This window comes from Lates calcarifer, linkage group LG3 (assembly GCF_001640805.2).
Source record: "Lates calcarifer isolate ASB-BC8 linkage group LG3, TLL_Latcal_v3, whole genome shotgun sequence".
Taxonomy (NCBI): Eukaryota; Metazoa; Chordata; class Actinopteri; family Centropomidae; genus Lates; species Lates calcarifer.
The window spans coordinates 20,610,711-20,626,436 of NC_066835.1; the positions used below are offsets into that span (position 1 = coordinate 20,610,711).

Below are 15,726 nucleotides of genomic sequence, written 5' to 3' on the forward strand. Positions count from 1 at the left end.
GTTTCAGCGCCTGCATCAAATTCAGAAAAGATGGAAATGTATATATGCACTTGAGACTAAGCTGCATGTTGATGTTGTTTTTGCTGTTGTGTGAAAATGAGAGCTGTATGCAAAGGTTTCAGAGAGACTAAACTGGATTTTCTGATGTAGCAGGTTTCAGACGACTTGTACAGTATGTTTACAAGTCATGTAAACATTGTTAACAAGCAGGAGGTTCTCAGACATTTGCTAAATGCAGGAATTAGCATTAGCATGGACCTGTACATAAGACAGACTGCTCTTCTGTAAGAGCCCACAGGTCTTCTGTGCAAGCAGCTTATTACGACCCATAAATATAGGAATCTGACAGGTGAGACAGTTGTTTGTTTCCTGTTTTAAAACAATGGTTGTTTTTTTGTTGGATCTTTTAACCCTGACTGTTCCACAACCCCTCTGATGACAGATTCTTATTTGAACCCATCCACAAGCTTTTCCTAAACCTAACCAAACCATTATTGTTCCATATGCTTAAGCACATTGATTACTGTAACCATGACGATGATGGTCCGGTACACCTGCTGCCGTAGGGGCACTATTTCAGGTTGGTGGACTTATAATGAGAATAGACTCACTCAGTGATTCTTCACAGGGACGTCCGACCCCCTGCAGGTGCTAAATGGTTTTGGGTGGTCGAAAGATTATTTAATGAATGTGAGAAATTACGTTTCTAATATACACTCACACCCTTTGTGAAAAATCCTGTTTGCCTCTCAAATAATGAGTATTTGTAGCCTCTAGGCCTGCTCTGGTAATAAATCAAGTGGAGTTGCTGGAAACTGTGGAAACAAAGACTAGTTTTGGTGTCTTGTTCTGTGGACTTGTCAGGGGGTTACAGGCAGTCATCAGTTTGTTTTTAGCAGATACGAGCCAATCAGCTTCAGAACCTTTGTGTTATAGCTGCAAATCATGACTGAGACCTTATTCCCACTTGTACTGTGGCACTATAATCTCCATCAGTGATGAGGTTACAGAAAGAGATAAGAAATATTTAATGTATGTCTGCCCCATTGTTACTTTTATTTGAAATATTCTATTATTTGAATATGAGATAAGACAGATTCAACAAGTTAATCAGTAAAAGCCTGTAATTTTACGATTTCACACACAAAAATTGAGTTTGTAAAAGATAATATTTATCTCCAGTCAAAATTAACACTTGAAATTAACAAAACATAGAACCACCTATTAAAAAAATGGGATGAAATTTCAGGAAATTGGCTGAAATGAAAGTAAACACAAAATGGAAAATCATTCAGTTTCACTTAAGTCTAAAGTTTTACTTGACAGGTTGATAAAGGAAGAGCCTAGGACAACAACAAGGTGGTGATGTTGATGCAGGTGAAGGAAAAAGGGCAGAGAGAGAATGGGAAGTAGTTTTTGAAGAAGGAACAGCAGCTGAATGTGAAAGAGAGCAACTTGACATGCAGAGATGTTCAAAGACGGGATGATTGGAGGCCTATTGTGATCAATATTCATGGCGATGGGAGTCAAGAGGGCTGTGAACAGTTTCAGGAAGCTGCATGAATGTTTGAACTCTGTGATCTGTAGAGTAAAAGAAGAACGACTTCTGACCTTTTGTCATAGACTTCAGTCAATGTTCACATACTGATTGATCCAAAGTGTTAAGACAGAACATGACAATTCAGTTTCAGGATGGATTTCCACTTCACCTCACCGTCTGTACGTTGTAATTAGCCCATAGAAACAGATCAGTGGTGTGCAGAGCTGCTTTGACAGGCTCATTAGCTGTTTCTTTAGGAGACCTTGGCATAGGAAGCTTTGAATGATTGAAGTGACACAACCTGTGTGTTAATTATCGCACATAAGGAGATCTGTAACCATAGCTTCACAGTGCTGCTAAGACTCTAAGGCTTTTTACTTGTAATATGTATGAAAGAAGAAAAAGAACTGTATTCCTACATTATACCACAAGTGATTTTGCTTCGTTAATTAGTGCACCTGTTGCTAGAAAATATAAAACCACTAATGCAGCTATTGCATTAAAAGAAAAAGAAGTGTTGCTTAGCACCTTTAAAGTTGATCAGTTGAATGACACTGCCGCAGGCAACTGCTTTATTGAGTTGTTAGTTCATTCACCAACAGTCCCACTCCTTATTGTTTGGTTGTGACTTCCTCTTCCTTTTAGAAAGGAGGAGACAGCAGGGACAAGACTTGTAAATTAAAATGTAAAACAGTGTGTGAGAAGTTACTGTGAATTTTGCTATTTTTGTTTGTTGTTGTTTGTTTCACACGATATTTTAGAAATCTCAGTAAACCAGACTAAGAGTGTCCAGCCATGCTAGCAGCTCTTTGAGACTATACTTATATGCAGCAGTGCTTTGAGCTAAATGCTAACATTAGCATGCTATATGCTGCATGACATTGTTAACGTAGTGACAATTTTGACCTGATGATGACACTGGATGAAAAATCAGAGTATATAGTAATAGCCAGTGGCATTGTAAGCTGTGGGACACAAATGCATCACAGGAACTGTCGGTAAAGCTCAGATTTAGCGCGTCTGTTCAGCTCCACATTACAGCGACACAAGCAATAGCTAAAAAGTTAATACTTTTTTCCTTCTGTGGTAAAAGCAGATGTGGTGCCCTTGAGCAAGGCACTAAATCCCAGAATGCTCCAGTTGTTCACAGATGTGAGTTTATTGCTGAGATGGCATATCTGTTCTCTGTCAACCTCCTTGGATAAATGAAGGTTTTAAAAATGTCTGTGATGGGTCAGAAACGTCATTATGTGTCTTATTGAAACCAGAGGAAGACTTCTTTAACTGCATGAAATTTCCATTTATGGCAGAGATGCGGGGCCGTGAATGTCCGTGAAAAAGCAGTTTGCTGTGACGGAATTGAATTCCATCTGTCAGAGTGTGTGTGTGAGTGAATGAGTGTGTCAGAGTTTAAAACAGTGTGAGAAGCTGTGTTTGTAATTCTGGATGTTTAAATCACTGTGTGACCTTCCATGTGTGATATTATGTGTGATTGTGTTTCTGGGGGTGGGGCCGGTTTCGAGTTGTCTCGGTGCATTATTAAGGAGGAGGTGCTGGAGGAGGCTGTTGTTGCTTGGGGGTCAAGAAACTGGATGATGGATTATGGGATGTTTTGCTCTTTCCAGCAGCCAGCTCACAACAATGATGGCTGCCCTTCTCTGCTCTACCATTGGCTGTGTGAGTGTTCTCTGAGTGTGTTTTATTACAGTGCTGATACACTGATATTTCTGTCTGCTTCTGTTTTCCATGCTTTCCTGAGAGAATATCTCTCATCATAGTTGCTTGATGCTCTGTCAAAGTGCTGATTATAAAATATATCTAACATGGTAATTGCACATTGACCACAGTGGTGAGAAATGATTGAGCTCTGTATGTGATGTTCTTTTAATTAATACAGTGAGATTAAATCCATATCTTTTTTTATGCTCTGTCTATGTATTCATTATTTTTGGGTCAGGGAGTTCTCAGATGTCAAGACGAGCACATGTGGTCGGTGGTTGGACTTGTGTTTTGTTGCTGATAGTAGTGGCTTTAGTTTCTGCCAATAAACAATATCAAACCAGATCCATCACACAAAATTTGTTTTTTTCCACTTGGGAACAGCAGAAATGTTACAAAATTATCCTCGCCATTATCAAACATATCATCCTCTTTTAAGTTGATATGGTGAGTTGGCTAACAGTTGCTTATGTCCACAGAGCATTATCATTGATTTGGAGCTGTGTCATGGTCATCCAATGATGTAAGTCCAATAGTGACTCTTTTAGCTCTGTTTTTGGTCTCTACCAACTCCTGAGGGAAATATCTGGCTCTAGCTGCTAAATGCTCCACTGTGTTCACCAGCTAGCCTCTAACTGTGTCTGTCTGCTGTTTGTTTCTCAGTCCCTTCTTAGAGTGGTACTAGTTTTATGCCGTGGCCACTGTTTAGAAACTGACTGTTTTGTTAAAGAACATTTTTATGAAAAATTTGTTTACTACTCCAACAAGTGGGAAAAGCCACAGCCTATTAATAGTTGGGATAAATAGTATTGCAGATCAGTCATATCTTTTTTTTTATTGAAGTACAGCTGGTTATAAGCAAGTGTTTTCTGTAACCATGGTATTAAAAGAAAACTGATTTGTGACTCTCTCATCATTGCTGCTGAGCCCTGCATGTCTGTATCTGTATCCTCATGTTTTAGCCGACATGAACCTATGTTTATGTCTGTATGTGCATACATTTTAATGTGTCTTTACACTGGCATCCACGCCTGCCTGACTGTATATATGCATTTCTGTAAGTGTGCGAGTGAGCAGGCAGGCAGGCTGTGAGACAGGCCAGACAGCTCCTATTGCTCTTTTGGATGAGAGCAGAGCGTCTGCCAACGTGTCAACAGGCTTGCTGGGAAAAATAGTGGATATAATCACAGCGTCTGGGTGCGTCGGTTCGGGCCTCAGCGTTGTGTGTCTTTTGGTCTGTCTGTCTAACTGCCTGCAGTCAGGGCAGCCGGTGTCAGACAGCAGCGACGGCCAGATCTTAGTCTTTATATTTTGTTCCATCCTTTGACTATCTTTATCCACTGGCCTCAGGGAGGAGATCGGTCCCAGAGTGAAATGTGGCATCTGGGTTTGTGAACAGCAAGAACTTGACACATAGTGTTATGCATTGTGTGTGTCTCTGTGTGTGCAGTACATAAACCATTTAAAAGGTCTTATACTCCTAACAGCAGTTTGCGTATATGCCTGTATTTGCACATAATGAATGCATGGGATTGTGTGTGTGCGTATGTGTGTGTATGGGGCTCGTACAGTGTAGCCCTCCTGACTGGTGCCTGTCTGAGCCTGGCTGTGACGTTGCTGCTAGCAGAGACAGAGATGGATAGCCATGCAGCAGTGGAGGGTCAAGGATACAGCTGGCTCAGCCCCAGCCCTGTGCACCAGCAGCACAAACACACCAACACGGGAGGGCAAGCACATTTCTTGTATTAAAAAAAGATGGACGTCCTGATGGAAAAGATGATGTTTTGACAAGGTGATTGTCTTAAGAATTCAGCTCTGTTTTGGGTCATTATTAAGGATGGTGTGTTATGGAGACTGTCCCCATAGAAAAGCAGTGGTATTGGTTATTTGTCTAAATTCTTCTGTCGTTATATTTTGCTGATGTAGTCAAGTAGTAGAAATAAAGACAGTAGTAACATGGGGTTGTAGACTGTGGTTCATATCACACCTTCTTCAAACAGTCAACATTTGTTTCTTTTAACATGAGGATGTTTTCCTTAACCAAGATAAACCATCCCTGCATTATCTATGTCACTATCTATATCCTTCTCAGGGTCGTGGGGGGGTTGGAGCTGATCTCAGCTGACATTAGGCAAGAGGCAGAATACGCCTTTGACAGGTCACCAGTCTATCACAGGGCCAGGATTAACGAAGATGTATTAGTTGCCTACAATTTACCCCACCTCAGCCTTAGGGGTCGCAGGTGATATCACTGAGTCACTTTGGAAGGAACTGATGACTTTTTCATTTATGTCAGGACAGTTAGAGTTATATGACCAGACAGCTGTTGGCTACCGATCAGATTTATCAGTGTTGAAATGCTCAGTTATGCTCAGCCGTGTTTATTGATCTCTGTAAAGATGCCCAAGTCGTACATTTAGAAAAGCAGATCAGCACTTCTCTTATCTTTATTGCTGGCCAAGAGCTGAGGACCTTCAACATGGCCACCAGAGAGTTATTACTTCACCTTAAAGCCCTTCATTATCTAAAAGATAATAGGAGCACAGCCATTAATTACATTGTCCACTGAAACAAAAGAACTAACAGGATGAGTGTGAGCCATTAAGTTTAGACTTGACTTTTTGCCAAATTAGCTTTTTGATCATGTCTCTCTGATGTGATGAGGAGCTGAGTCTAATTTCTGTAGCTCACTTTAATAGACAATACAGTATGTTTAATGGACAGTGACTTATTGTTGGTGTAGAGCTGATTTCCATCTCCCCAGTTCTCCATTTCAGCATCACGCTAGGAATAAGCAAGAGTACATATTTAGTTAATATAAAACGATTTTATAAAGTACATGGGTTCATGGGACATTTTTCAAAAATGTCTCTTTTTCATTTTGATGTTTTAGAAACTTTTTTCCCCAAAGTCAATGGGTTGTTCAACCACAGTCAACCAGCCCCTGCTCAAAGGCATCATGGGCCAGAGCATTTAATTTGGATAATGTCAGTGACAAATGGGACTATAGAATAAAATTCACACATTTTAATCAAAACAGTCCAAATTCAGTATGATAGAGTGAAAGAGTTCGTTTGACAGAGAAAGTTTTCAACAGGACTTGGCAGTCCTCCTCATCTGATGGAGTTCATAATAATAATAATAATAATAATGACTGCAGTGAGGCAAATACAGTCATTTAAAAATAATGAATGGAATACAATGGAATAACAAAAAGAAAAAAATAATAAAACATATAAGACAAGTTGGAAATAAAATTGTGTGCCTACTTTAACTTGATGAACTGAAAGACGTAACTGGTTCTGCAGGTCTCAGATCCTCAGGCAGGAAGTTCCAGCTCGGAGGCTGATAACCTGCATCTGTTTAAAGGTCTTTCACACTGGCAAACTCAGCCTGCTGTGGAAGACGGCAAGCATAGATGGATTATCAAACCAGAGTACTGAGCACAGACCTAAAGGCTGACTGGGGTGAAGTGGCCCTTAAGCCATCCCAAGCCTTTGACTGTAGTGGCTGTTGAAATTAGGTATAAGTACTTTCATGTTCAAGATTGGTAGTTTTGGTAGTTTTCTGGTACAGTCTGTCCATGACTACAAGATAATGGTTGAAAGTTTTTTTTTTTTAAATTAAAACACAGAGAGATACTTTATGCCTTTAGTTTGACATTTACTCTAGTCTTAATATTTTAAGCAGTGGTGAAAGAGTGTAGCCCTGTTGAATGTATCTCAACATTGTCTTTTGGATATTACACATAATTTACCCAAAAGAAGAATGAACTTTTTTCCTTTTAAATTCCATCTGGAGGGTCTCACATTGTGGAGACGTTCCTCGTGGTTTTTGAGCTCAACTGCAGAACCGCAGACTTAAGAAACAGACCAAACATAAGACATCAAACACACCAGTCAAATCTGTAGAGACTTAGAACCCAGAGCAATGGGACGTCTAGGCATTTACCAGCCAGTCCGGTCAGATTATCTACCTGTGGGTTTCGGTTAACCTTCCTCCACAAGGCGTCTTGATCTGCCCTCAGGAGAACTTGTGTTTTGTTTTTTTATTTAGTCAACTGTAGCTTGAGGAATCATTCTAACCATAAAAATAATTTGCCTCTCAGAGGATTTAATATTGAACTGTCATGCAAGATCAACTTCCCAAATAACAGCCGATCCCCTCTTCCCTTGCCAATAAACAAATGCACAAAATGATAAATCCGTTATGGCCGGGAGGCTGGTTTCCAAGATTTTTGGCTGTAGTTCAAATGAGACTATCCAGGGAGGTGATTTGAATAGAAATTAGGTAAAATTATTTAAGCTAACAAGAGTCAATGAGACAGTGAAGTTGTTTATACAGTGCACCAAGTATCAGCAGATAATGTTCTCTTCCTCCTCATGTCCTCTTCCTTCTTCTCAATGTTCTTCACTTTTACCCGCAATTTTATCAACCTGTCGATATGAATCAATTGCTAAAATGGAAATTGATTTTGCAGTGTCCACATTTCTTTGAACTAGCACTTGATAGGTAATAGGGGCCAAGCATGCAGGGAGTTATTGATTTCAGTTGGATCGCTCCAAAGAGAAGCCCCTTCCTCTCCACCTGCACAAGACATTTCCACACACACACACACACACACATTTTATTGTTTTGTCAATAGCATAAAGCCTCGTTTAAAGGTCTTTTTTTCCACAGTCATATCTCCACACACTCACACATGTATACATGCAGATCCCGAAACAGCTGCCTCAGCGTATGGTATGGAAGGCCAAGCTGCTTGGTAAGCTGTAATCCATTCTGCTGCTGAGGTGTGTGTTCAGTTTATAGCCGGGGAGTGGTGCTCCAGGGAATCTGGGACTGTCGCATATGTGTGCTTGGTTGTGTGTATGAGAGTGAGTGTGTGTCAGAAGTGTGAATGTGTGTGTGGCTTATTAAAGTGAAATGCAGCTATGAGCTGGGTCTGTGTGCACGTTGGTGTGTGTGCTTGTGACTCTAACAGTGTGTGTTTTTGTGTAATAGTGTTGATTTCTTGCACTCTGTTGGAGCATCTTGCAGGTGTGTGTGTGTGTGTGTGTGTGTGTTGCATATGACCACGCAGCTGTTTTGTTAACTTAGCTGTCGATGCTGCCAGGGTGTTGAAGCTCAAATGCAAACAGCAGGCTAATGCTGATCAACTCAGGCCTCTCAAAGCACTCACAAATCTGTGTAGTGGTCAATATTTGGTCAGCAGCATGGCCTGATGGTCACAGACAGTCCTGTAATCAGAACAGCATTGATTTGATCTTTTCTGTCATTGATTAATCTGTTGATTATTTTTCCAGTTAATCTTTTAGTCAGTAAATAAAGTAGGGTGACACGGTTCTGGGCTCTGGCCCTGTGTTTTTCCCGTGCCTGCATGGGTTTCCTCTGGATACTCTGGCTTCCTCCAACAGTCCAAAGACATGCAGGTTAATTAGTGCCTCCGAATTGTCCGTAGGTGTGAATCTGAGCGAGAATGGTTGTTTCCATATATCAGCCCTGTGATTGACTAAAATAGGGAAAAATTCTCCCCAGTTTCCCACAGTGATATGAAGCTAAATGGATAGAAAGTGTCACATTCCCACATTTAACAAGTTTATTGATAAATTACAAAAACGATTATTTGATCATTAAAACTATTTGATTCATTTTCGACTATCTGATTAATTGTTTAAGCGTGCTGCATAGTCACTGAAAACTAAACTAAAAAAATCCAGACGCAGACATTGTACACATTGTGACAGTACAACTTACTGTAACACTGGCAGAAAAAATCTTTAAATATAGAAGAGTTAGGTGTTTTGATGGTCAGGCGTAAAATGTTCTGTCAACAAGGTGATTATGTCCCTGGAACACAGACAGTCTTCTTTATTCATTCATGTACAGACAGATACATCTGTATTAGAAGCCTCCAGACATACAGACAAAAAAAATGAGAAAAAATGTAAACTGTAAAAATCCTTTTTCTTCCATGAAAGCTGTTATAGTAGAAGTAGAAACAATATATTTAAACCTAGCTAAAGTATGTGGTGACATTTCTGTCAAATACCTGTTATATTTGTAGATGTTATGGAAACATTATTGTGATTAAACTGCATATTTATTAAGTAACCTGCAACTTATCCTGCAAAAAACAGCTGACCGAGCTAAATACCAAAATAAGGTGCACACACACACACACACACACACACACACAGACACACACTGTGATATTTCCTACCTGCTGTATCTGTTTAGCAGACAGCAGTAAATAAACTGAATCTTGTTTGTGTACATTCTGTTTGGAAATTCAAATTTGTGCTGCCTTACATCTGAGCAAATGGTATGTATCAGTAAATGCAGACAGGGACGCAGTGCAAAGACTGCAAAGTCATGGTTTGGAATGACATTTAAAAGTCTGAAAAGACAAACAGAGGAAGATCCCGACATTTTTGACAGAGAGCTCTGACAATATATTTTCAGTGCCAGCAAGAAAAAAAATCTCCTTTCATTATTACAACAATGGCAAGTTATTATATGTGTGTGAGTGTGCAGATTTGCAGTGCATGGAGAGTTATAATGAACTTTGTGTGTGTGAGTACCTTTGTTTTCATGTCCACAAAATTGGTTGAGATTTACCTTGAACCTGATGAAAGTCTCACAGCAGTATTCTGAGTGAGCTGGACTGAGTGACAGTGTGTTTTCACATTCCAATAATTCAGGCCGATTGTGATAATAGCATGCATTAGTCTTTCAGTTTCCTCTGGAGAGAGAAAGGGCCTGAACTTTACAACCTTTCTGAGGTAAAAGCAAGTGGCTACACCTCTAATGTGCTGCTGAAATTTAAGGTCAGAAGAGACGGGGCCAGAGGGAAAAGCAAAGGCCTCCCCACAATCTGATTGGCCACCCCTGGTGCCCCCTCTGCCAGAGTAAGAATGATCTCAGTAATAGAACCTCTGTATGAAGTCACATTTCTTGTTGGAAAGTCAATCAAACAACCATGATGTAAAACTGATGCAAACCAACCACAGAGACACAAAACAACTACAAAGAGACAGAAAAATACTCGCTAAGAGCCATGGCCTCAAAAATAACTACGAACAACATGACAGTGTTCAACACATCTTTCTTCATTTCCCAATGCGTCCTGCTTCTTTAAATCAACACAGTGTAAGTTTGCTAAGCATCAGCAGCCTCTGCAGCCAAGAGTGGTAATGAATTCTGTTGGGTTCAGAGCCCGAGTGGTTATCAATCACTATCAATTGCTTGACCGGAGCTCTGACTCAGTGAAGTGAAACATGGCCGAACGGTGTACGTTACCCATGATCCCTGGCTTCTTGAGTGTTGTCACTGTAACAAACACATCAAACTCTGTTTATAACTCTTGATATTTTCAAAATGTTCTTGCTGGATATCAGAGATGAATGCTGTTTGTTCGACATGACTCTATTCTGAAGCTGTTTTTAGTTTTTAAGGTAAAATAGTAACATAAAGCTTTAAGTCAGATTCAGAATCCCCCAGATGCACCAAATCTAAACTGGACCTGCCCAAAACAAACACATTTGCAAAACAAAATTCACTGCTGGTGAGAATGCACTGTCCAACTTTTTCCCTGTTTGTAGAATAAAATAATTACTTTTACTGCCTCCACCTGGTCTGGGATTTGAACCTGCAACCTTCCAGTCACAGACCTGATGGCAGTCACCAAAACCTACTGTAGCTTGAAATGTAATTAACGCCTTTTCTGATAAACTGTCAGATCACCAGCTGGTTTTCACACTGATCAGCTCTGGAGGGAACTGATGATTATTGGCAACAGAATCTCAAACTGCACATTTACAACAAAACTGAACATACTGTGATCATTAGTCTGAACTGTGATTAATCATCACAGTGAATTAGCCAACATTAGTGTGTTATACTAATATTAACATTGTGACTGTTCAACCACAGCAGCTGTGAGTCAAGTGAAATGACATTTAATATTTCTATGAGGCAGAATTCTGCAGTTACCAGTCATGCAAACTAAATATACACTTTGCATTTTCACAAATCAATTGTGTAGCTTTGTGACAAATGTAATGTATAATATTGGTATTCATCAGACCTGAACATATTCATGAACTTGGACTGTGGGCTGCCAGAGCCCGGAGCCAGACAGCTGGCAAGATATTGGCAAGATATCTCAGCTGTCATTGGCAGCATGGCAGAGCTGAGGAGACGGTGAGCGACATAACCAAAAGGGTAATTGTAATATGTGAAACTGTGAGAGCTGAGTGAGTATTTATATCCTAATGAGAATCAGTTTGAGTTTGCAGACAATCATTCGAGAGGATAATGAGGAAGTTGAGCCAGTTTGGTTGGTCATGATTTCTGCAGCAGAAAATTTGGGCATTTTTAGGATTTAGTTTTTGTTTAATGGAAGGCATATGCTTTTACTGCATGTCACAAAATATCTAAACTCTTAACCCTCTCTGCAACTTCAAGACTCTCAAGTTGTGAATAATCATTGTCTTCGAGTCTGTGACTGTTAAACTGAGCCTGTCCCTGTTTGTTTCTGACTTTTGTTTTTTGCCATTTATCTGATCCCTGATCAGTCCAATCACTGAATAATCTCTGTTGGTGGGAGGACACTTTGTGAGGTACAGTTGTGAAGGCAACAAAATAAAGGCAATAAAATAAAATTAGAATATAAAAGCCTATGTTTCACTTGTAGAATTACATATGATATTCTTCTGCTGAAGTGCAGAAGTTCTTCTGATGTTTTTGATAATCAGTGCCTGTTGAATCTCTTACTTGCCTACAAATGAGTTTTTCTCCAGCAGCATCTCTTGGCTGGATATTCAGTATGATCTCCAGTATGTTCTGGTTCTCCGCTGATCTCTGCTCTTGTTTTGATGAGCCCACAGCACCTAAAGATAGAGGGAATCTCCCTCCACTGGCCTCTCTGAATGTACACTGAAGTTGCAGAGTTTTTCCTCAACCTCTCCTTAAGAGGACAGGACCACCTTATCACAGTCGAGAGGTTTACATGCGTTTTTGACCCTGAGAGCTGTGTGGCCTTAAGCATTAGCTGCTGATAGATTTTCTCAGGACAAACTGTTCCTTGGAGAGGGGCAGGAAAAGAGCAATTCAAAGACCTTCATGGAAAGAGAGTCGTTTCAGATTGAAGGAGGAAACTGAGGCTAGCTGGTGAAGAGGGGCCTGGTGTGATGCCAGTCAGGCAGAGTTGGCAGTGCTTTGATGTGAACCATTTTAAAATGAGGTGCAGCTGCATTATTCAAGGACAGACAATTAAAGCTGATGTTTTTATTTGACAACAACTAAAGGTATAGATATAGGACATGTGCATGTCATGTATTGTTTCTCATCATAAATTTGGTACACAGTGCCTCTGTGGACAAACCAAGTTCATAAAGAAATCATTTTGCCAGTTTGGTGTGAAAGAAATCAACTGGCCTGAACATCAACTGTGAGCCTGATGTGAGTGGATGACTTCACAAAGAGACCCAGAACAGTCCTGTGCAGGGGACTGCATTGGTGGGGGTGTGTTGCCTCAGATACTAAAGAGGCATGAAATATGATCCAAGAAGTTCAGTTTTAGTAGCAGATCCATCATGAGTCTGAGGGCCTATCAGATGCTACAAGACCGCAGCAGGTTTTATACAGCGCCCAGCCGAATGATGTCATGTCACAAGCTGGTGAAAGATGAGCCAAGTTCATCTTTGTTCTCTGTTTTATGGAGATGTCTGCATTGAAATCATTAATGAAATTATTTTTAAATCTTTAATGAAATGTTCAACAATCACATATGAGTGGAATAATGGTTGTACACCTACCTTGCTCGAGTGTCCATGTACTTTTTGGCCACATAGTGCTGAGTCTACAGGAAGGGCTAGACTGTTTCATGCTTGCTTGTTGTACAGCAGTCAGCTGCTCTCAGGCAAACATACATATACACACATATATCCCTATTTAAATGCAGATTAGGAGATTTAAGCAAGATTCATATGGTATGATGGTAAATATGGCAGAGCTGCAGCCTTGGAGCGTAGTTAGTTATGCCCTTAACAGTTGTAGTGAGATAAATGTGTGTGTTTGTGCGATTGTGTGTAGCAGCCCTGTGGGTCAGTTCCCTGATTGCTGCGGCTCCTCGTTCCATCCAAAACACAAGACGCGTTAAAGTCATGAGCGCACATCATGCACACAGGATCCACTGTAGGCACAGATCTCAAGTGTCACAGAGATACACAACCCACAGCATAGTGCCAAAACTTCTCAGTCATACACACACACGCACACACGCACACTTACATCAACAACACAGCAACATCAGCCTGGGAGCAAGGATGCACTTTCTCACAAACATGCACTCACTCGCTTACAGTGTCTCATCACGCCAACAAGTCAGGGGGAAACCTCACAGTAAAAGTGCGATGGATAGCAGTTGACAGCCAGCAGGAGACGAGGAACTGTTGGCTGTTTTTGTGGTTTTCGGGGGGAGGGGGCTTTATGGTGCATTGCAGAATGGCAGGGAAGGTAGAATGTAGAAGTGAATCAGCATGTGTGGTCGGTTGGCAAATTGGAAAAAAGGTCATAGATTCACAGTTGATTTCCACTACTGACATTGCTTTAAAGGACACATTAAAAGCATTCCAGGAGCGATGGAGTGATAAAGTGCTTTATTTTCACCCCTTTGGTCCTGACTTTCTATCAACCTGCCTCATCTGTCTCAGTTTGAGCTTGTTGTTTCCTATGTTTCCAAGGAGTATGAATCAGACTGGGTGGTTTCCATTAAGCTTTTTCTTGTGCCGCTCCACGCTGTGAGTTACCTCTAACTCATGGACTGCACCAGCTTTATTTCTGTCAGAAGTAGTTTGGTATCATCTGGTTCTTTACCCCTGCCCTCCTCTACCAGGGTCAGCTCCGTATCTTCATGCTGCTCAGTAGTGTTCCCATTCTGTTTGAACCTCTCGATCTCCAGCTGTGACAGCAGCTCTCTTCTACTGATGTTAGATCACTGGGCTGCCAGCTGTTTCTTGGTCAGTTTGGATGTTGGTCTTTTGCTCATCCATAGTTCCCACGTACTTTGCATGTAACATCTCTCCTTGGGCCTGCTGTGTAGTAACATTCTCAGTTCTTCTTATGAACATCCTCATCTCCCTACATCTGATACAGACAGCAGGCTTGTGTAGCATGAAGGGTTTAAGCCTGTGGACTCTCATTAGAGGCTTTGTCCTAACCAGGAACTGAAGCCCTGATCTGCTGTTCGAAAGCCAGTAACACTATGTACAGTATATATTCCATATGAAAATGGAAGGAGAAGCTTACCTTGATGATATGACAATCATTTTGTGCTGAAATGATTTTAAGGTAAATGTTTCCTTTTCTTCTGCTCATTTAATCTGTTTTGAAGGATGGCTACTCCAAAGTCATACTTCCTCAAAATCACAGTATTAAACTGGATGAAAACAGAATTTTTTGTTGTTTCTTGAGGCAGTTTTTTTCAGGAGCAGTTGGGATAACTTATCTTATTGTGTTTACTGCAAGAAAATTCCCTTTATTTCTCATTGACAGAGATAAAATGAACAGACAGACTTCACCAGAGCCGTCAAAGAACAGATAAAGCTCGAACACTTTAATCTCAAGAAGAATTCATTAACATAAAATATTTCAAACACCCAATTTCATCTTTAACAGCCTGTGAGTTAGCACAATCAATAAAGGGTGTTTTTATATGGAAATGAGGTCCCATCATGTTTAATTCAGTGTTCTGTGTGATATCTTAGTTCCCCTGTGGAGAAGTAAAACCTCCTCACTCAGCTTTGAAGGCAACCACCAGAGAGAGGCTTGATGTCCTCTGTCAGGACTCACTGAAGCCATTTGGGTGGCTCATGTTAGTCCAGTGTCCTATTAAAACCCTTTATGTTGGGATTTTCAGGGTTTTGGCAGGTACATCTATCACGCTTTCATTGGCCTAAGGGATGCTGCCGTATTGATTAGCTGACCTACTTCCTTTTTTTTGAGCCAACAGGATAACCCAGAAAACTTTCAAACTGCCACTGGCATGAAGTGGATGGACATCAGCCCAGGGCAGGAACAAGAGTTATGATATGTGATATTATGACACAGTCACTAAACTTTTACAGTAGTGTGGATTTTTTTTCTATTTTTATGACTGATGGTGACTACTGTATATCTAAAAGGTTGTGGTGTCATTTGGTCCCACCCCGTCCACACTTTACAAACCTCATTTAGACCCTGCATAAGGAGATTCCACATACTGGCTGTGTTTGGCTTCAACTCATGATAATCTGTGTCAACTCTTCAGGATATTCCATTGTCCTATTTTTCTGCGACAGCGGAGCATCCTGGGTGCCGCATCTTGAAATACATCTGTCTGTATGACATGTCAGGTTGGCATGCAACACATGAAAAGGTTGAAGCTTCAAGCTTAACATAACATGCCTGGTTAAACTAATCTG

The 15,726-nt window shown here is 40.6% G+C and overlaps 1 protein-coding gene across 2 annotated transcripts in view; it reads left to right on the forward strand.

The window, feature by feature from the left end:
- Positions 1-15,726, forward strand: part of grin2da (glutamate receptor, ionotropic, N-methyl D-aspartate 2D, a) — a 179,067-nt gene that overhangs the window by 38,228 nt on the left and 125,113 nt on the right. The gene's annotated exons all lie outside the window — the stretch shown is intronic.